Source organism: Oncorhynchus keta, chromosome 35, assembly GCF_023373465.1.
Source record: "Oncorhynchus keta strain PuntledgeMale-10-30-2019 chromosome 35, Oket_V2, whole genome shotgun sequence".
Classification (NCBI taxonomy): Eukaryota; Metazoa; Chordata; class Actinopteri; order Salmoniformes; family Salmonidae; genus Oncorhynchus; species Oncorhynchus keta.
The window spans coordinates 40,124,642-40,146,827 of NC_068455.1; the positions used below are offsets into that span (position 1 = coordinate 40,124,642).

Sequence of the window (22,186 nt, forward strand, 5' to 3'; positions counted from 1 at the left end):
TGTCCACCTAATCATCCCCAGCTTCCAATTGGCTCATTCATCCCCCTCCTCTCACATGTACCTATTCCCCAGGTGGTTGCTGTAATTGAAAATGTGTTCGAAGTAAACTTACCTGGTAAAATGAGGTTTAAATAAAATTATTTTAAAAAATACATTCTTGACCTTGTGTCCTCATTAGTAAAGAAAACTACAGGCCATAACAATGAGCCAGGTGGATGACCATTGACCTTTCATGTTGATTGTGAAAATAAAGAGGAAAAAAAAAAACTTATGGAGACCTTTCGATGACCCATCAAGTTCAACTTCTTTCTTTCTCCTCCCCTTTCAAGATACTTACAGTCTTCCTGTGTGAGACACCATTTTACTGCAATGTCATCTAATTAACCCCTTGTCAAACTTGTCTAAAATCCCTCTGGTAGGAAGGATCTTCATAAGGGATTAGATCTAATGCCACTGCCATGTCTGTGCTAATTTGAAGTGAAAAAGGTTTGGAGGAAAATGTCAGGACAACCCATGCACTTAAGGCGAGACAACAGCCAGAGGAAAACAGAGAAGTTTCACTTGAACCTAAGCCAAGCCTCTAACCCTGCAGGGCAGTGGATTGGTGTGTGTGTGTGTGTGTGTTATTGATGTTTCCAATAAATTGGTGTCTGTGTGTGTTTCTGTGTGTGTGAGTAAACACTTAACTAATGGTCTAAACAAACCTGTCATTGTTAAAATGCTGTAATTATTTCATTAAACTATGGCATTCCCATAAATCAAAGTACTGTCTTTAAGGAGTGTCTATATTAAATCTGAAACACCTTTGGGTTAGTCTATTGTTAACAGAGCTACACCTGTCAGACCTGTAGTAGTTCAACCCTGATAGACAGGTAGGCCCATCCCTGGGTGGAGCAGATAGAAATCACTGCACTTTACAAAAGGCAGAGGTTAGTCCAACCGCTAAGGAAGTCACATCAGAGAGGACAGTTGCAATAGTATCCATACGATTACTTTATTTAGTGGTGCTCAATCCCCCTGGTATTGGTCCCTAGTGACCAATGGTCAGATGGTTAGTGTATGCCAATTTAGAAGGCCAGAATCGCGGAGTCGCCTCTTCCCTGTTGGAGCTGCCAGTTGAGGACTTGTGAGGCGTCTGTTTCTCAAACTAGACACTCTAATGTACTTGCCCTCTTGCTCAGGTGTGCACCGGAGCCTCCCACTCCTCTTTCTATTCTGGTTAGTGCCAGTTTGCGCTGTTCTGTGAAGGGAGTAGTACACAGCGTTGTACGAGATCTTTAGTTTCTTGCAAATTTCTCGCATGGAATAGCCTTAACTTTTCAGAACAAGAATAGACTGATGAGTTTCATAAGAAAGTTATTTGTTTCTGGCCATTTTGAGCCTGTAATTGAACACACAAATGCTGATGGTCCAGGAACTCAACTAGTCTAAAGTAGGCCCGTTTTATTGCTTCTTCATTCAGTACAACAGTTTTCAGCTGTGCTAACATAATTGCAAAATGATTTTCTAATGATAAATTAGCCTTTTAAAATGATAAACTTGGATTAACACAACGTGCCATTGGAACACAGGAGTGATTGTTGCTGATAATGGGCCTCAGTACGCCGATGTAGAAAAACATAACAAATCTGACGTTTCCAGCTACAATAGTAATTTACAACATTAACAATGTCTACACTGTATTTCTGATCAATTTGATGTTGTTTTAATGGACAAAAATGTGCTTTTCCTTCAAAAACAAAGAAATTTGTGACCCCAAACTTTTGAACGGTAGTACATTTTTATATTACACACGAACATAACCTTTGTAGTTCTTTAAGACATTTGTACTTAGCTCAAAGTATTTGCCATATTCAATGGATATACAGTATATTGTTAACTGAATACCTCTCTAGAATAACCTGGAGTTATAACCGGCCAACAGCTCTGCACCCCCCGCTGCAACTTGTCCAAGCCTCCCCCCGCTTCTCCTTCACCCTAATCCAGATAGCTGATGTTCTGAATGAGCTGCAAAATCTGGACCCTACAAATCAGCTTTGTAAAACTATCCGCCGCAATTGTTGCAACCCCTATTACTAGCCTGTTCAACCTCCCTTTCGTATCTTCTGAGATCCCTAAAGATTGGAAAGCTGCAACGGTCATCCCACTCTTCAAAGGGGTGAGACACTCTAGACCCAAATTGTTACAGACCTATATCCATCCTGCCCTGCCTTTCTAAAGTATTTGAAAGCCAAGTTAACAAACAGATCCCTGACCATTTCGAATCCCACCGTACGTTCTCCGCTATGCAATCTGGTTTCCGAGCTGGTCATGGGTGCACCTCAGCTACGCTCAAGGTCCTAAACGATATCATAACCGCCATCAATAAAAGACAGTACTGTGCAGCCGTCTTCATCGACCTGGCCAAGGCTTTCGACTCTGTCAATCACCGCATTCTTATCGGCAGACTCAATAGCCTTGGTTTCTCAAATGACTGCCTGGCCTGGTTCACCAACTACTTCTCAGATAGAGTTCAGTGTGTCAAATTGGAGGGCCTGTTGTCCGGACCTCTGGCAGTCTCTATGGGGGTAACACAGGGTTCAATTCTCGGGCCGACTCTTTTCTCTGTATATATCAATGATGTCGCTCTTGCTGCTGGTGATTCTCAGATCCACCTCTACACAGACGACACCATTCTGTATACATCTGGCCCTTCTGTGGACACTGTGTTAACAACCCTCCAGATAAGCTCCTTCCGTGGCCTCCAACTGCTCTTAAATGCTAGTAAAACTAAATTCATGCTCTTCAACCGATCGCTGTCTGCACGACTAGCATCACTACTCTGGACGGTTCTGACTTAGAATACGTGGACAACTACAAATACCTAGGTCTGGTTAGACTGTAAACTCTCCTTCCAGACTCACATTAAGCATCTCCAATACAAAATTAAATCTAGAATCGGCTTCGTATTTCGCAAAAAATCCTCCTTCACTCATGCTGCCAAACATACCCTCGTAAAACTGACTATCCTACCGATCCTTGACTTCGGTGATGTAATTTACAAAATAGCCTCCAACACTCTACTCAGCAAATTGGGTGTAGTCTATCACAGTGCCATTCGTCACTAAAGCCCGATATACTACCCACCACTGCGACCTGTATGCTCTCATTGGCTGGCCCTCGCTACATATCCGTCGCCAAACCCACTGGCTCCAGGTCATCTCTAAGGCTTTGCTAGGTAAAGCCCCACCTAATCTCAGCTCACTGGTCACCATAGCAACACCCACCCGTAGCACGCAGGTATATTTCTCTGGTCATCCCCAAAGCCAACATATATATATATATATATATATATATATCTCTCACTAACTATAAGCACCAGCTGTCAGAGCAGCTTACTGATCACTGCACCTGTACACAGCCCATCAATAGCCCACCCAACTACCTCATCCCCATATTGTTATTTTTTTGCTCTTTAGCACCCCAGTATCTCTACTTGCACATCTACCACTCCAGTGTTAATGCTAAATTTGAACTATTTTGCCACTATGGCCTATTTATTGCCCATCTACATTTGCACACACTGTATATAGATTGTTCTATTCTGTTATTGACTGTATGTTTGTTTATCCCACATGTAACTCTGTGTTGTTGTTTTTGTCACACTGCTTTGCTTTATCTTGGCCAGGTCGCAGTTGTAAATGAGAACTTGTTCTCAACCGGCCTATCTAGTTAAAATAAACTGGATCACATGGCCATTTCCAACGTACAAGGCCCAGTGTTTGTATGCATCCATCTTTATCGCAATCATGTCACGTCTCCATCGAAGTTTATAGTGGGGAAGAAATGTACAGTTATGTCAAAAAAAAAACCAGAGAGATACATTTTACTTTCATGCTACTATTTATTAATAGTAATTAGTCCATGCTCAGCTACAATACTTACTGTGTGGTGCTCTACTTCTCATCAATGTGTCAACATTGATTGTGCTCCATGTCCCCAAATCCAAAACAAATTCAAGGCAATGCACAGCAGTATATAGAGCCATGGTTACATGGAACTCCCCTCTCAAATTACTCAAGCAAACAACCAGGGCCTGACTCATCATGTAATCGCCTATACAAATCAGACTTTAATTTGGTGAAATGGGCCTTTACCTTCCTGCAGTCGCTATCTCCTAAGCCATGTCAAAGTTTATACAAATATTTGAGAGCGGAGAAAAAAAAACAATAACCTTTTGTGTGTCCTTCGTGTTTGTGTAGGATGGTCTCTCTTATAGCTCCCCCCGAGGGCCATCAAAAGGACACAAGTTCGCAGGTTTGAATCCATCCTCTACTTTCATTTCATAATGCATTCAACAGCAGATTATCTCAAAAAATGTCCACTGCCTTAACAAGTATAGTGTGATAAAGGCCATCTCTGGTACACCTTCCTGTGCTCAAAGAGCCATTTGAAATATCCGATGTCAGTGCATGTGAATGACCAGGGGAGGGCACTACATGATCAAAATGTATATCCTCTCGCAGCATCCATTCGCTTTTCCCACTGACGTTCATAACAAGGGAAGAGATACTGTATATAATGACGTGATGGTCTTGTCTCCACACTAACAATGTGAGTCGTTATGCCAAAGGCGGGTAGGCAGGCAGTCTGCTTATCACTGTAGGACCCTCTCGCATCGCATCTTCCTCTGAACAGGCAAGGATTTCTCAGTCACTTTGAGGCACTAGGCTTTTATATACCGGTATTTCGAGCATTGTCCACTAGTGTTGCTGCAGGTAGGAAATGTTCTGTAATTGACACAAGCTGCCTCCAATCAATAAATGTCTTGTTGTGCGTGTGTTTTTGGCATAGCTCTTTGAATCTTAAATAGCACCAAACATATTTGGCAGTGACTACTATTTGTAGATCAGTGATTATACACCTGAATTTGCTCAAGCTGATTATCTCTATTTGAGTACTCCATCAAAGTACAAAAATCAGTTAACCTCCTAACTGAGGAACTAAATGTAACATTGTGTAATACCCTAGATGCAGTCGCACCCCTAAAAACATCTGACATAAGAAACCTGCTCCCTGGTATACAGAAAATACCCGAGCCCTGAAGCAAGCTTCCAGAAAATTGGAACGGAAATGGCGCCACACTAAACTGGAAGTGTTTTCCGACTAGCTTGGAAACTCAGTACCATGCAGTATCAAAGAGCCTTCACTGCTGCTCGATCATCCTATTTTTCCAACTTAAATTGAGGAGAATAGGATTCATCCAAAATGTATTTTTGATACTGTCACAAAGCTAACTAAAAAGCATCATTCCCCAAGAGAGGTTGGCTTTCAGTTCAGCAGTGATAAATTCATTAACTTCTTTGTCGAAAAGATTATGATCATAAGAAAGCAATTTACAGACTCCTCTTTAAATCTGCATATTTCTCCAAAGCTCAGTTGTAGTGAGTCTGCATAACACTGCCAGGACCTAGGATCAAGGGAGACACTCAAGTGTTTTAATACTATATCTCTTGACACTTAGATGAAAATAATCTTGGCCTCTAAACCTTCAAGCTGCATGCTGGACCCTATTCCAACTTAACTACTGAAAGAGCTGCTTCCTGTGCTTGGCCCTCCTATGTTGAACATAATAAATAGCTCCCTATACCCCGGATGTGTACCGAACTCACTAAAAGTGGCAGTAATAAAGCCGCTCTTGAAAAAGCCAAACCTTGACCCAGAAAATGAAATTATATATCTGCCTTTATCGGATCTCCCATTCCTCTCAAACATTTTTGAAAAAGCTGTTGCGCAGCATCTCACTGCCTTCCTGAAGACAAACAATGTATACGAAATACTTCAGTCTGGTTTTAGACCCCATCATAACACTGAGACGGCACTTGTGAAGGTGGTAAATTACCTTTTAATGGCGTCAGACCAAGGCTCTGCATCTGTCCGTGTGCTCCTAGACCTTAGTGCTGCTTTTGATACCATCGGTCACCACATTCTTTTGGAGAGATTGGAAACCCAAATTGGTCTACACGGACAAGTACTGGCCTGGTTTAGATCTTATCTGTCAGAAAGATATCAGTTTCTCTCTGTGGATGGTTTGTCCTCTGACAAATCAACTGTACATTTGATTGTTCCTCAAGGTTCTGTTTTAGGACCAGCATTTTTTTCACTATATATTTTACCTCTTGGTGATGTCATTAGGAAACATAATGTTAACTTTCATTGCTATGCGGATGATACACAGCTGTACATTTTGATGAAACATGGTGAAGCCCCAAAATTGCTCTCTTTGTAAGCCTGTGTTCAGACATAAGGAAGTGGATGGCGGCAAATGTTTTACTTTTAAACTCGGACAAAACAGAGATGCTAGTTCTAGGTCCCAAGAAACAAATCTTCTATTGGGTCTGACAATTAATCTTGATGGTTGTACAGTCATCTCTAAAAAATAAAACTGTGAAGGACCTCTGCGTTATTCTGGACCCTGATCTCGCTTTTGACGAACATATCAAGAATATTTCAAGGACAGCCCTTCGTAACATTGCAAAAATCAGAAACTTTCTGTCAAAAAATGATGCAGAAACATTTGTCCATGCTTTCGTCAGTTCTAGATTAGACTACTGCAATGCTCTACTTTCCAGCTACCTGGATAAAGCACTAAATAAACTTCAGTTAGTGCTAAACACGACTGCTCGAATCCTGACTAGAACAAAAAACTTTGGTCATGTTACTCCAATGCTAGCCTCCCTACACTTCTAGCCTCCCTACTGCTAACCTACAATGCATTACATGGGCTTGCTCCTACCTATCTTTCCGATTTGGTCCTGCCGTACATACCTACATGTACACTACGGTCACAAGACGCAGGCCTCCTTACTGTCCCTAGAATTTCTAAGCAAACAGATGGAGGCAGGGCTTTCTCCTATAGAGCTACATTTTTATGGAATGGTTTGCCTATTCATGTGAGAGATGCAGACTAGGTCTCAACCTTTAAGTATTTATTGAAGACTCATCTCTTCAGTGGGTCATATGATTGAGTGTAGTCTTGCCCAGGGGTGTGAAGGTGAACGGAAAGGCACTGGAGTGACGAACCTCCCTTGCTGTATCTGCCTGGCCGGTTCCCCTCTCTCCACTGGGAATCTCTGCCTCTAACAAGGGCTGAGTCACTGGCTTACTGGTGCTCTTCCATGCTGTCCATAGGAGAGGTGTGTCACTTGAGTGGGTTGAGTCACTGACATGATCTTCCTGTCCGGGTTGGCGCCCCCCTCGGGTTCGTGCCGTGGGGGAGGTCTTCGTGGGCTATACTCGGCCTTGTCTCAGGGTAGTAGGTTGGTGGTTGAAGATATCCCTCTAGTGGTGTGGGGGCTGTGCCTTGGCAAAGTGGGTGGGGTTATATCCTGCCTGTTTGGCCCTGTCCGGGGGTATCGTCCCAGAGGGCCACAGTGTCTCCTGACCCCTCCTGTCTCAGCCTCCAGTATTTATGCTGTAATAGTTTATGTGTTGGGAGGCTAGGGTCAGTCTGTTATATCTGGAGTATTTCTCATGTCTTATCCAGTGTCCTGTGTGAATTTAAGAATATTCCCTCTAATTCTCGTTCTTTCTCTCTCTCTTCTCTCGGAGGACCTAAGCCTCAGGACTACCTGGCCTGATATGGCTCCTTGCTCTGCCCAGTCCACCTGGTCGTGCTGCTACTCCAGTTTCAACTGTTCTTCCTGCGGCTATGGAACTCTGACCTGTTCACCGGACGTGCTACCTTGTCCCGGACCTGCTGTTTTGGACTCTCTCTACCGCAGCTGCTGTCTCTAACTCTGAATGATCGGCTATGAAAAGCCAACTGACATTTACTCCAGAGGTGCTGACCTGTTGCACCCTCTACAACCACTGTGATTATTATTGTCTAACCCTGCTGGTCATCTATGAACGTTTGAACCTCTTGGCCATGTCCTGTTATAATCTCGACCCGGCACAGCCAGAAGGGGACTGGCCACCCCTCACAGCCTGGTTCCTCTCTAGGTTTCTTCCTAGGTTCCTGCCTTTCTAGGGAGTTTTTCCTAGCCACCGTGCTTCTCCATCTGCATTGCTTGCCGTTTGGGGTTTTAGGCTGGGTTTCTGTACAGCACTTTGTGACATCGGCTGATGTAAAAAGGGCTTTATAAATTAATTTGATTGATTTGACTTTATGGCTAAAAAAAAAAAAATAGGTCAATTAGGGGCAGTTAAAGGAAGTACAATACATGGTTCAGGGAACAGAACCAAAAAAATAAGTTTTTCAAGGAACAGAAATGGAATGAAAGTGATCCACACAGTTCTGGAACAGAACCGTTATTTCTAAAAGCACGGGAACCGGTTACTAACGTTATTTTACTTTCCAGGCATTATTTTCTTAACAAGATGCCCAGAGCTTCATGACTCCTCAACCCTCTCTCCACCAGCACAATCTTGTGCCACTAGCTGCACTCTTCTGTCCATCACACATGTAAACAACTAGCTTGCCGGCTCTATCCACACTGATTGGTGAAGTAATTTAATGAGCAAAAAATTCACAGGTTAAAAAGGAACAGAAAGGAACGATATGAACTGGTAATTTTTTTGTGTTCAAACCGGTTCAGAACTTTATGTTGCTGGTCAGAATAGTGGAACAGAACGAGAGAAAAAAAGTTGTTCTGTTCAGAACAAAACGATTGGAGAAAGTATATTGTAGGAGATGGCCCCGACCGGGACTGGAACCCGGGTTCAGCAACTGTCAAGCCAACACCTTAACCATTACATCAAGAGGTCCGGACCTACTGGAGTAACAATAAAGAGGTTGACTTGCCAGTCACTGGATCCGGGTTTGAGTCCCAGTCAGGGCTACCTCCTAATTCGCTACATAGGAGTCAGATGTGGAATAGCCCCGGGTGAGGCCATTTGACAGGTGTGTACACGTTAGGGATTTGGTACAGATGTAACAGCGAAGACAAAAAGACTGATCTCAGCCCCGGTGTAACAGATGTGATCGTACTTCGTAACTGTCTTTCGTTGGTTTTTTTAAGAAAGGGTTGTACAGCCAGCGATCCCAATTGATTGGTGTTTATTCTGATGATAGACACAAGCATTAGAGTTTCAGGACAACAGTATGTTGATGGTGGTAGATTTGAGGTATGTCTGTTAGCATTGGAAATAACTGAGTTAGCAGGGGGCTAATGCGACCATTGTATAAGAGCATGCTAGCTAACTCACTCTTACAACAATAAGCACATCTCAGGATGCCCTCAATATCTAACAGGTACCGTACACATATACAAGCATTTCGCTACACCCGCAATAACATCTGCTAAACACGTGTATGTGACCAATAAAATTTGATTTGATTTATACACTGAGTATACAAAACATTAAGGACACCTTCCTAGTACTGAGTTGCCCTCAGAACAGCCTCAATTTGCATTACACAGGGATGCTAGCCCATGTTGACTGAAACGCTTACCACAGTTGTTGTTGGCTGGATGTTCTTTGGATGGTGGACCATTCTTGATACACACGGGAAACTGTTGGGCGTGAAAAACCCAGCAGCGTTGCAGTTCTTGACACAAACCGGTGCACCTGGCACCTACTACCATACCCCGTTCAAAGACACTTAAATATTTTGTCTTGCCCATTCATCCTCTGAACGACACACAAACACAATCCATGTCTCAATTGTCTCAAGGCTTAAAAGTCCTTCTTTAACCTGTCTCCTGCCCTTCATCTACACTGATTGAAGTAGATTTAACAAGTGACATCAATAAGGGATCATAGTTTTCACCTGGATTCATCTGGTCAGTCTGTCATGGAAAGAGCAGATGTCCTTAATGTTTTGTACACTCAGAATATAGCAGGCCATGTACATAGTGAACTCGTACACATTGTAAATATGAAAATAGAATACAGTATTTCAGAACGTGACCTACCGCTTGGTTGTCAATATCAGATTAGGAAGAATTTACATTTGCGATCTCCCCCTATCTGCGAGCTTAACCAATGGCATAACACCTTATTGGTATGTAAATTCAACTAACCAATAGGAATACATAAACATCGAAGTGGCAAGTGAAAACATAACCAACCCTGTTACATAGAGAAGCGTGGGGACAGACTTCCGAAGGATGGGTGAGGTGTGGCGACCTTGAGCCAACACCAAGCAAGCCTGTCAAGAGGTTCAGACCTCAAAGCTTAACGGTTAAGGTGGTGGCTTGACAGTCGCTGGACTGAATTCACTACAATATACACTCCATTTATTAGGTACACCACCCTGTTAATTAAAAAGATTTGGGGCCTCTGCAAAACAGGAGGCAATAGGAAGTAGTGAGCATGCTTATGACTGAAGGCCTTTTCAGGACGCTAGTTTGAATCTACTTTGAACTATAACAGTACATTCAGCAGCATATTATCTCAGAAATACCACTGCCTTAACAAGTATATTATGATACAGACCATTTCTAATACACCCTCATGTTCAAATAACTATTTTAAATATCAGTGCACATTAATGACCAGGAGAGGGAGCTACATAATAACGCGACATCCCTTTGCTAACAGTAATGTCATGCAAATGTCTTTCTGTAAGACCTCATCTCAATGGAAATCAATGTTATGCTGTAACTGACCATCCATTCCTTATAAAATAAATACTGTTTGATATGAGGCCTCTTGTTGGGCCAGGGGCAGACCAGGGCTGTTGATGGGAGGAGGGTTATTTAAGCAATAAGGCTCGAGGGGGTGTGGTACATGGCCAATATACCAAGGCTACAGGCTGTTTGTATGCACAACACAGCTCAGTGTGCTTGGATACAGCCCTTAGCCGTGGTATATTGGACATATACCACAACCCCCCCCCCCGAGGTGCCTTATTGCTATTATTACTGGTTACCAATGTAATTTGTAAATGTAATGACAAAATGTAGATTTCTGCCAAAATAGACCTAACCAAAAGTATTACATGATTCAGACATGCCAAAACTTGGTATATTTGGAAAGAAGACATCTGGGAGATTTTGAGGAAATGGTCAGGAGAGATAGGAGTTACATAGTTCAAAATACACAAGATCAAGCTCAAACAAAATAACTTTTTATTTTGTCATCTTTCATTGAAAAGCTATAAGTGAATTATTGATGACTAGAGCTGAAAACACATCAGATGGCTTCCACAACAACTGAACAATATCAGAAAAAAATGGGATTGATAGACCTGAAATGGGCAGATGTTTTAATAAGTGGTGTCAGGTGTGGTTATGGGACGTTTCCAAGTGTCACTAAACCAATCCAAAGTGACATTATATGTCCTCATGATCTGTGGAGTCCCGGCTTTCGGTGTATATCAGCGTATTCCGTGTTAATTTTGTCTATACTTCACAACGCTAACCGAAATGTAGGTAGCAGCCATCTTGAAATGAGGTATTCGGCTGGGACTGCCCTTATAAATCCGTATGCCCATATATGGTAGTAAATAGCACCGAAGATTTTAAAGTACCGATCAATAGCCAAACTTCCCTCAGACACCCTGCTTTTGCAGATAGGGGCTACCGTTCTCATACCAGACTGAAATGAATAAAGAAAATTTGAACATTTAAGAGGCTGCAAGTTAACAATATTTTTTTGTCATACCCATGGTATATGGTCTGATACCACATCTTGCAGCCAATCTGCATTCAGGGCTCGAACCACCCGGTTTATAATATGAGTTTACACAACGGATTGGTCTAATCCTGGATGCTGATTGGTTAAAACCGCATTCCATCCGGTGTCTATTCCACAAATTACACTGGCTAAATCTACACTTACTCTAGTCCATCTCACTGCATAATCCACTTTCTCATCGGGGAGGCGATTTCTAATATAATCTCCACTGTAAAAACATCTAGACATGATCTCCAATTTCTTTTCGACTAGCAATTGGTTTTCAACGGTGGAGGTTTGTATAAACCTTGCTGCCTGTCTCTCTGACATTTGCAACATTGTTTCAATAATGAAATTCCATCTCCAGCTGTCCCATAATAATGAAGGTGTTGGAGTCTGGACAAGACAGACAGGCAGCTTTTCTCAGCCAGTTGAAATCATGAATCAGCGTAATATTTATGGACATATACAAAGAAATTCCAATAGAAAAACAAAGCACGGCTTGTTTTGGGTAATTCCAGCTTCAGCTTCAAGTGACTCTTAGCTGTGTATTTGGCTAGCTCCCCTGAACAATGTCCTGGCAGAATAGCACATTTTCTATGCCAGGTGTAATCGCGCATCATTCGGTCATTGTTATGGATGTATCCCCCAGAAAATCACTAGAAAACAGATTAAACAAATGCATGGTTTGCTAACAGCACCGTTGCCAATATATCCTCCAAACACCGGATTCTCTGGCATTATCAATTCATTCAAATCTATCTGGAAGGGCCACATATAGATACCGACGCACACACACTGGCATGTCATGCACAGGAACGCGCTCACAAAGAAATACAAAGACACACAGGCACACACGCAGGTGCACACGCAGACACACCCTCACTCATCACACACACATCGATTTATTATTCTCATCCCCCGTTCCAGCCTCCTTCTCGATGCTCATGTGCTGCTGATTCGGACTGGGCTACTGCTCTTCAAGCTTCATTCCCCTCTTCCACACTCTTTCATATTTGTAGAGGAGGAGGATATCGATCTATTTACTCTCCACAGGTCGGATCACAGGATAAAGCTGCATTGGTCGCACTTACATCCACAAACAGAGCAGAGGCCCTGCTAGGATGCTAATTGGCAATGGTAACACCCAGAGCAGTATGACTCATCTGGGTGTTTGAAGGGCACTACAGAGGAAGTGTTCACACAGAGCAAAGCTACGCTACATTATGGCTCACCCATGTAGAAATATGCTATTACATTACATATGAGCCTCTTCTATTTCCATCTGCTTGGTTAGTTAGAACAACCCTCTATCCCAGGGGTACTCAAGTACTATTTCAGAAGGTCCGGTCACACATTTTGCATGGGGCAAAGATTTGTTTTGCGGTTTTAAAGAAAATTTCCTGTGTGCTTATATGATACCAGGGGTCGAAGCCAGACCGAGTAAAATTATGATTTTCTATTTGTTTATTTTATTTAGGACCCGCGGTCCATATTGACCCTGCTATGGGCCCGGACCCGGTCCGCGGTCCAGTATGGGGGCGCTATCCTTGATTCATAATGGATCCTCTCCTTCACATTCCTAAATTCCTGTAAGTGGGAGGAGAAGAGAATAGAAGGGAAGAGAAAGGGTGCGGCAGGGTGCAGCTGTAGCGCTGTACTGTGGCTTGTGGCCAGGGAGAGAGAGGTGGCAGCGGCTAGCTGTCAGACATTGGACTGCTGAGACACAGCTCTCGCTCTTTCCTTTTTTTCCCCCTCTCTCTGGAGCAGTGCCTGAGCCCAGCTGGTAAGGGTTGGGCAGCTGCATTGAGACAGACTTCCTGGTGTTTTTGTCTAAGGAGGGCTCATTACGAATGTCAAGCATGTGTGAATACACACAAACATGCAGACATACAAAATACACCCACCCACCCACACACACACACATTATTATCAAATCAAAAATCGAATCAAATTGGATTTGTCACATGCTTAGTAAACAACAGGTGTAGACTAACAGTGAAATGCTTACTTGCGGGCCCTTCCCAAAAATGCAGACAGAAAAATAGAAACAGTTTAGAAAAATAAAACACGCGGAATAACTACACAATGAGTAACATTAACTTGGCTATATACACAGGGTACTAGTACCGAGTCGATGTGCAGGGGAACGAGGTAGCTGAGGCAGATGCACCATATATACAAAGTATGTGGACACCCCTTCAAATTAGTGGATTTGGCTATTTCAGCCACACCTGTTGTTGACAGGTGTATAAAATCGAGCACACAGCCATGCAATCTCCATAGACAAACAATGGCAGTAGAATGGCCTTACTGACCAGCTCAGTGACTTTCAACGTGGCACCGTCATAGGATGCCTCTTTCCAACACGTCAGTTGGTAAAATGTCTGCCCGGTTAGAGATGCCACGGTCAACTGTAAGTGCTTTTATTGTGAAGTGGAAACGTCTAGGAGCAACAGTGGCTCAGCCATGAAGTGGTAGGCCACACAAACCCACCACGGAATGCTGAAGCACGTAGCTCATAAAAATCTTCTGTCCTCGGTTGCAACACTCACTACCGAGTTCCAAACTGCCAATGGAAGTGTTACCAGCCTCAGTCTGTAGCTGAGGTGGCCTGTAATAGTAAAAAGAACAGACACAAGCTTACGTCTGCAAAGTTCTGACGCTTTCTTTATTCTGAAGAATGGTGCGCTCTCTTGGCAAGAACTTGCTGTTTCTCTTACTACCACAATGCGACAGGGCCATCTATTGGCCTGATGGACTACTAGCTAAAGCATGTAGAATATGAATTAAGACAAATACATGAACAAATTGTTAAAAAATAATAATAATAAAGGGTTGTCTGTTTTTGTGACTTTGTTTTCAATCCTTTACAGAAGCAACGTCGGCACAATAACTGTTTGTCAGGAGCTACATGAAATGGGTTTCCATGGCCGAACAGCTGCACACAAACCTAAGATCAACATGTGCAATGCCAAGCGTTGGTTGGAGTGGTGTAAAGCTCACCGCCATTGGACTCTGGAGCAGCGGAAACACGTTCTCTGGAGGGATGAATCACGCTTCACCATCTGGCAATCCGACAGACTAATCTGTATATGGTGGATGCCAGGAGAATGCTACCTGCCCCAATACATAGTGCCAACTGTAAAGTTTGGTGGAGGAGGAATAATGGTCTGGGGCTGTTTTTCATGGTTCGGGTTAGGCCCCTTAGTTCCAGTGACGGGAAATTAAATCTTAACGTTACAGCATACAATGACATTCTAGACGACATTGTGCTTCTAACTTTGTGGAAACAGTTTAGGGAAGGCTCTTTCCTGTGTCAGCATGACAATGCCCCCGTGCACAAAGCGAGGTCCATACAGAAATGGTTTGTCAAGATCAGTGTGGAAGAACTTGACTGGCCCGTACAAAGCCTTGACCTCAACCCCATCGAACATATTTGGGATGAATTGGAATGCCAACTGTGAGCCAGTCCTATTCGCACAACATCAGTGCCCGACCTCACTAATGCTCTTGTGGCTGAATGGAAGCAAGTCCCCGCAGCAATGTTCCAGCATTTAGTAAAAAGCCTTCCAAGAAGAGTGGAGGCTGTTATAGCAGCAAGGGGGAGACCAACTCCATATTAATGCGCATGATTTTGGAATCAGATGTTTGATGAGCAGGTGTCCACATACCTTTTTTAAAATATTTTTTGTACATGTAGCCTATGTACATACAGTGGGACAAAAAAGTATTTAGTCAGCCACCAATTGTGCAAGTTCTCCCACTTAAAAAGATGAGAAAGGCCTGTAAATTTCATCATAGGTACACTTCAAAAATGAGAAGGAAAAAAATCCAGAAAATCACATTGTAGGATTTTTTATGAATTTATTTGCAAATTATGGTGGAAAATAAGTATTGGGAAACAGTCCTGTAGTTTAGCATCTGCTTCATCTGACTACTTCTGTATTCAACATGTCACTGGTACTGCCTGGTTGAGTTGTGCTTGTAAAAAGGAATCAGAAGGATAGAGTTAGATTAGAGCTTTATATGCGTTTCTCTGTGTGAAGTAAAGGTGATCTAGAGTTTTGTCGCCTCTAGGTTGTACAGTTGACATGCTGGTAAAAATGAAGTAAAACAGACTTCAGTTTCCCTGCATTGAAATCACCGGCCATGAGAAGCGTCACTTCTGGATGTGCATTTTCTTGTTTGCTTATGTGCCAGCATCGGTTTGTATTGGTAAACAGCTCTGAAAAATATAGATGAAAACTCTTGGTAAATGTCTGCAGGTTATCATGAGGTGTTCTAACTCGGTGAGCAGAAACTCAAAACTTCCTTAACATAAGAGATCGCACAACAGCTGTTGTTACCAAAGACACACCGCTCCCCCCTTCGCCTTACCAGAGGCTGCCGTCCAGTCTTGACGACGCATGGAAAACCCAATATTACAGTTCTTCAGGTCCGTTGATAGGATAGTCTCGAACAGAGCTCGCCCAGTTTGCTCTCCAGTGACTGTACATTCACCAATAAAACGGGGGGTAGAGGCGGTTTATTGGCTCACCAATATAGTCTCGTCATGTTGCCTGCTTGCCTCGTCTGCCTCTTGCGCTGTCACTTCTTCTTTCGAGTCCAGATGATCAAGGCCTTAATGCGGATTAAGCAGAAAGTCCAGAGCTGCCAACTCGTTGAAGTAGAAATTGTCATCAAAATCGAGGTTGGTGATCGCTGTTCTGATGTCCAGAAGCAGTTTTCAGTCATAGGAAATTATCGTGGAGACAGTATGTACAAAAAAAGTTAAGATTAGCGTAAAAAAACAAACATAAAAATAGCATAATTGATCAGGAGCCCGTAAATCCACTGCTATGCACTGCAGTGCCATCTTACGCATCATATGCACATATGCATGCATTACGCACAAACTGACAAAGCACACACACATACATGCACACAGATGCACACACACACACAGCTCTTTAATTCCCCACCATTTCTCAGGACTCGTCTGGTAGTCTCTGCCCACTTGCCGTGCAGTGCGGTCACCATGGAAACGACTGCACTGCATGTCCTTTCTTAAAACGCATAGACTATTGTTCTCGTTTCTTGTGGCGGCTGCCAGTGGCATTCAGGACTGATTTGTAATATATTCATCCTAGAGAGAATGCGAAGGGATTGTTCATTTATCTACTCTTAGGAAAGCCAAAACATGTTGCCATGACAACGATATTGTGAAACAGACATACAGTACATGTTTCTACCAAAGTATTGTAACTGTACTATCATTGGAATGGTCTCAGTGGTGGTTGGTTGTGTCATCACAGAACGTGGCTGATTATATCACTTTAGATAGCAACGGCAGAGTAGTCAGTTAGGATTTCTCTGCTCTGAACATCTCTTGCTCTATACTTCTTCCTCTGTCATCGGAAAGCTATAGCAACTAACCTGGAAATGTCCTATTTGTTTGCAGTCAAGTGAGTTTTGCCTTGGGCTGTGTTTCAGCTGCCTTTGAGGAAGTAAAAGCAAGGCCGATGGTTTGGAACACATTCTCTGAGTAGAATTCAGTAAATACCAAGGGCCAACTGTACTCCATCGTCCCTCAATCCATCCCCCACCTCAGTGTGTGTGTGTATGCAGGGGGGTTGGGGGGGGGGGGTGGATTGAAGGACGATGGAGTACAGTTCTACACACAATACTCCATATAATGACAAAGTGAAAACATGTTTTTAGACATTTTTGCTAATTTATTGACAATGAAAATACAGATATCTCATTTACTTAAGTATTCACACCCCTGAGTCAATACATGTTTAGAATCACATTTGGCAGAGATTACAGCTGTGTGTCTTTCTGGGTGTCTATGAGATTTGCACACCTGGATAGTACAATATTTGCACATTCTTAAAATTATTCAAGCTCCGTCTGTTGATCCATTGGATCCAGACATAAATGTCAAGTTTTGCATTAGATTTTCAACCGATTTCCAGTATGTCAAAACTTTAACTGGGCTCACTCAGGAACATTCAGTTTCATCTTGGTAAGCAACTTCAGTGTATATTCTGCCTTGTGTTTTAGGTTATTGTCGTGCTGAAAGGTGAAATTGTCTCCCAGTGTCTGTTGAAAAGCATACTGAACCAGGTTTTCCTCTAGGATTTTTGTCTGTGCTTAGCAATATTCCGTTTATTTTTATCCCAAAAAACTCCCCAGTCCTTGTCGATTACAAGCATACCCATAACACGATGCAGTAATATTTTTTATTCTGTACAGGCTTCCTTCTTTGCACTCATTTAGTTTGGTATTATGGAGTAACTACCATGTTGTTGATCCATCCTGTTGTCTCCGATCACAGCCATTTAACTCTGTAACCATTTTAAAGTCACCATTGACCTCATGGTGAAATCCCTGAGAGGTTTCCTTCCTCTCTGGTAACTGAGTTAGGAAGGACACCTATATCTTTGTAGTGACTAGGTTTATTGATACACCAGCCGAAGTGTAATTAATAACTCACCATGTTCAAAGGCATATTCTTTAGCTTTTTATTTACCCATCTACCAGTAAGTGCCCTTCTTTACGAGGCATTGGAAAACCTCCCTGGTCTTTGTGGTTGAATCTGTGTTTGAAATTCCCTGCTCGACTGAAGGACCATACATAGAATTGTATTTGTGGGTTACAGAGATGAGGAAGTCATTCAAAAATCATGTTAAACACCATTATAGCATGCAGAGTCCGTGCCACGTATTATGTGACTGGTTAAGCACTCCTGAACTTATTTAGCCATGCCATAACAAAGGGGTTGAATACTTATGGACTCAAAACACTAAAAATGTCTAAAAACACAATTCTACTTTGACATTATGGGGTACTGTGTGTAGGCCAGTGACACACAATCTTTTGGGGGCGGCTTATGGTAGATAAATTAACATTAAATTATCTGGCATCAGCTCTGGAGGACATGCCTGCAGTCAGCATGCCAATTACACGCTCCCTCAAAACTTGACACATCTGTGGCATTGTGTTGTGTGACAAAACTGCACATTTTCGAGTGGCCTTTTATTGTCCCCAGCACAAGGTGCACCTGTGTAATGATCATCCTGTTTCTTGATATGTCACACTTGTCAGGTGGATGGATTATCTTGGCAAAGTAGAAATGTTCACTAACAGGGATGTAAGCAAATTTGTGCACAACATTTGAGAGAAATAAGCTTTTTGTGTGTATGGAACATTTCTGGGATCTTTTATTTCAATTCATGAAACATGGGACCAACACTTTACACGTTTCTATTTTTCTTCAGTGTAGAATCCCAATACATATCGGAGGACCTAAGTATCGTGAAAATATTGTATCGTGAGGTCCCTTGCAATTCCCGGCCCTAAGCAGGAACACTGGGAGAATCTCAAATGCATTCTCCGCATGTCCTCTCTCCTCTTCGCCTCCTCAAAACCCATTGACCTCAATGGTTCTAACAATTAGCCTTAAAGATGCTTTTGGGAAACCGGGCCCAGGTTAGTTGAAAAATCTATGACTGAATTTTCCATTAGCTCGGACTATGGATGGAAGCATGACATATCTGGGTTACTAGCAATAGCTAAGGATCTGTTGTGTTTGCTAAGCACCCTTCTTCTCAATGTTCACCTTGAAGTGTCTACTTCTGGCAGGCCCACAGCATCAGCTGACAGAGAGCAGAAGAGGTTGGACCATGGTCATCAGAGCAGAACATGCCCTAAGGATAGAACCGTGTTTTAAAATAGAACCCAAAGCTAGTGCTCCTCAGCCTTTAAGTGAAAGTGTGCCTAGATTGGAGAGAGAATCTAATAATGTCTACACTTCTAGACTGTGGAGGTAAATCATTCATCATAATCGAGTCAAAAGAGAAAATGTCCCTTTTAATTTTCCATCTTCAGTACATTTACACTGAGTGTACAAAACATAGGTACATCTTCCTAATATTGAGTTGCACCCACTTTTTCCCTCAGAACAGCCTCAATTCACTGGAACGTGGACCCTAAAAGGTGTTGAAAGCGTCCCACAGGGCCCATGTAGGTCCTTCTGTAGCTCAGTTGGTAGAGCATGGCGCTTGTAACGCCAGGGTAGTGGGTTTGATTCCTGGGACCACCCATACGTAGAATGTATGCACACATGACTGTAAGTCGCTTTGGATAAAAGCGTCTGCTAAATGGCATATATTATTATTATTATTATATTATGTTGACTCCAATACTTCCCACAATTATGTCAAGTTGGCTAGATGTGCTTTGGGTGTTGGACCATTCTTAATACAAATGAAAAACTGTTGAGCGTGAAAAACCCAGCAGCGTTTGGTTCCTACCATACCCCGTTCAAAGGCACTTCAATCTTTTGTCTTGCTCATTCACCCTCTGAATACACGTACACAATCCATGTCTCAATCGTCTCAAGGCTTAAAAGAGTCCTTCTATAACCTGTATCCTCCCTTTCATCTGCACTGATTGAAGTGGATTTAACAAGTGACATCAATACAGGGTCATAGCTTTCACCTGGATTCACCTGGTCAGTCTTTGTCATGGAAAGTGCAGGTGTCCTTAATGTTTTGTACACTCAGTGTATATTCCACAGTCACATTCCATGTTCCAAGATCAACAGAGATATGCAAAGACCATGGTCTAACAGTACGAGTGTGTCATAGTATTGGACACATTACTATACCCTGTGCTTGCTGATTTGATGGTTTATTGGTAGGTCAAATCTATGTGTGACAAAACCACTGAATCTCTCCATTTTGAATGCTTATTCTGTCTGGGAAAATGGCCCATGCCATAAACAGTTTCATTCCATTCCCGACCCCAGTTTCAATTCAGGTCACTGCAGCTTACCACTTCCTCATGCCGTATTGTCTCCAGGAAGATCCTATTTCCTTGTGGGATGTACTTTGCATGATGATGTAATGGTTTGACGTTACCTTTATATTAATTAAGTCAGATATTCAACATCTAATGTCTACTTTCACAGAATTGGGTCTTTATTGTGTTAATTGGACCTGGAGTTTTTCCTGACCACATGGCCAGGAAAAACCCCGGTCCCTAATGTCATGAAATCTGCTTAACTGCGTATAAGCCGTTTCTAAGTTATTAAGGATGCATATAAAAAATATGCATATAAAAGTACATTTTGGATAAAGCATGAGTGGGTCTTTTACGTTTCACCCTCTTTGAACCCCGTACGATTAGAAACCAACCAGTCTTCAATTATATGACCAAACACGGTGTAGACTGGTTAGTGTTGCATTGCTATGGTAACAAAAACACTGTTTCTTGTCCATCACAGGCACAGAGGGGGTGAGATAGAGAACAGAGAGAGGTGTGAAGCGAACGAGGGAAGGAAAAAGAAAGAAGGGGGAGAGAAACAGAGAAAGAGAGAGATGAGAGAGAAAGAGGAACCTGGGAGAACAGAGAACAGAGAGAGAGGAACCGAGAGAACAGAGAGAGAGAGGAACCGAGAGAACAGAGAGAAAGAGGGAGAGAGAGAGAGAGAGAGAGAGAGAGAGAGAGAGAGAGAGAGAGAGAGAGAAAGTCTATCAGGACCACAATGGAATAGATGAAAAACACTTCATTTGAAGTGACGGTACATTCAAATAGCTCCCCCTTACCTAATGATCCCAGCTCTTCCTATTGGCTATGTCAGACAAAGGTCAGTGGGTAGGTTGACTGAACACAGACTTGTGGGTTAACAGAGAAGTGTTGAGTAGGTGTCCGTGTAGCAGATGGGGGTCTGTGAAAGTCACAGATCCCCATCCTGAAGTGAAGCCCTTTTTCAATAGCGCAATAGTTAGGAACGCTTCAGGAGGGTGATCACGTGTGTTTCGCGAGGCAAAGGTCATGAGTTCGATCCTCGGTATGAGCTGATCAGGGCTATGCGGTACTTTATAAGCAAGCAGCATGACATTGTTTACATCAGGGGCTGGTGCAGTTTGAGATAATTCCACCTATTTCCCAGAGAGGATGCTGCAGTGTGCGAGGGTAAATAAGATGGAGCGGAGATGCCTTAAAATAGTGGTTAAAGGCTTTGACCACCAGGACATAACAGCCCCATTGCAGTCTACTACATAGAAATATAATGGGGTTGTCTGTTCAAACTTCCTCTCCTCCTCTCCTTTCCTTCACGACCACTAATATAACATAAACCCGATTTGATAGATCTAAGTGATTATGTTGAGATATATCCAGGCCTTTCAGCTATCCATGGTCATAGGGAGATATCATTAGTCTCAGAACAACTGAGCAGAGTGTGCCGCAGTAGCTACATCTCCGACATTTCTTAGGCTAGCAGGCAAGGCACTGGATAAGTACATCTGCGTGCTGATCTGTGCCCCCAGGCATACTGCATAACCCAGAAAAAGACAGTGCTGATAGTCAGTTGGTGAGGCGGGCTGGGGGGGATGGGCCGCGGGATGGAACCTCATGATTGCCTTGTTCATCCCACAAGGGGCTTTTTCTGCGACACAGAGGGATACGAGAGGGTCCTGAAAGCGAACAGCTGCAATGTAAGCCATACAAATAGTACTTTTGTCCTTAGCAATGTATGCTCCAATGTATCCTTCTCAACAAAAAAACTCTCCAATTTTCTTTTAGTATA

At 42.8% G+C, this 22,186-nt stretch overlaps 1 protein-coding gene across 1 annotated transcript in view; it reads right to left on the reverse strand.

Moving 5' to 3' along the window:
- LOC118368485 (grainyhead-like protein 1 homolog) overlaps nucleotides 1-9,653 on the reverse strand; it is a 48,317-nt gene extending 38,664 nt beyond the window's left edge. The window contains exon 1 of the mRNA XM_052497014.1: nucleotides 9,437-9,653. The gene's annotated coding sequence lies outside the window, so the exon portion shown is untranslated. The remainder of the gene's footprint in view (nucleotides 1-9,436) is intronic.
- Nucleotides 9,654-22,186: the final 12,533 nt, after the last annotated feature.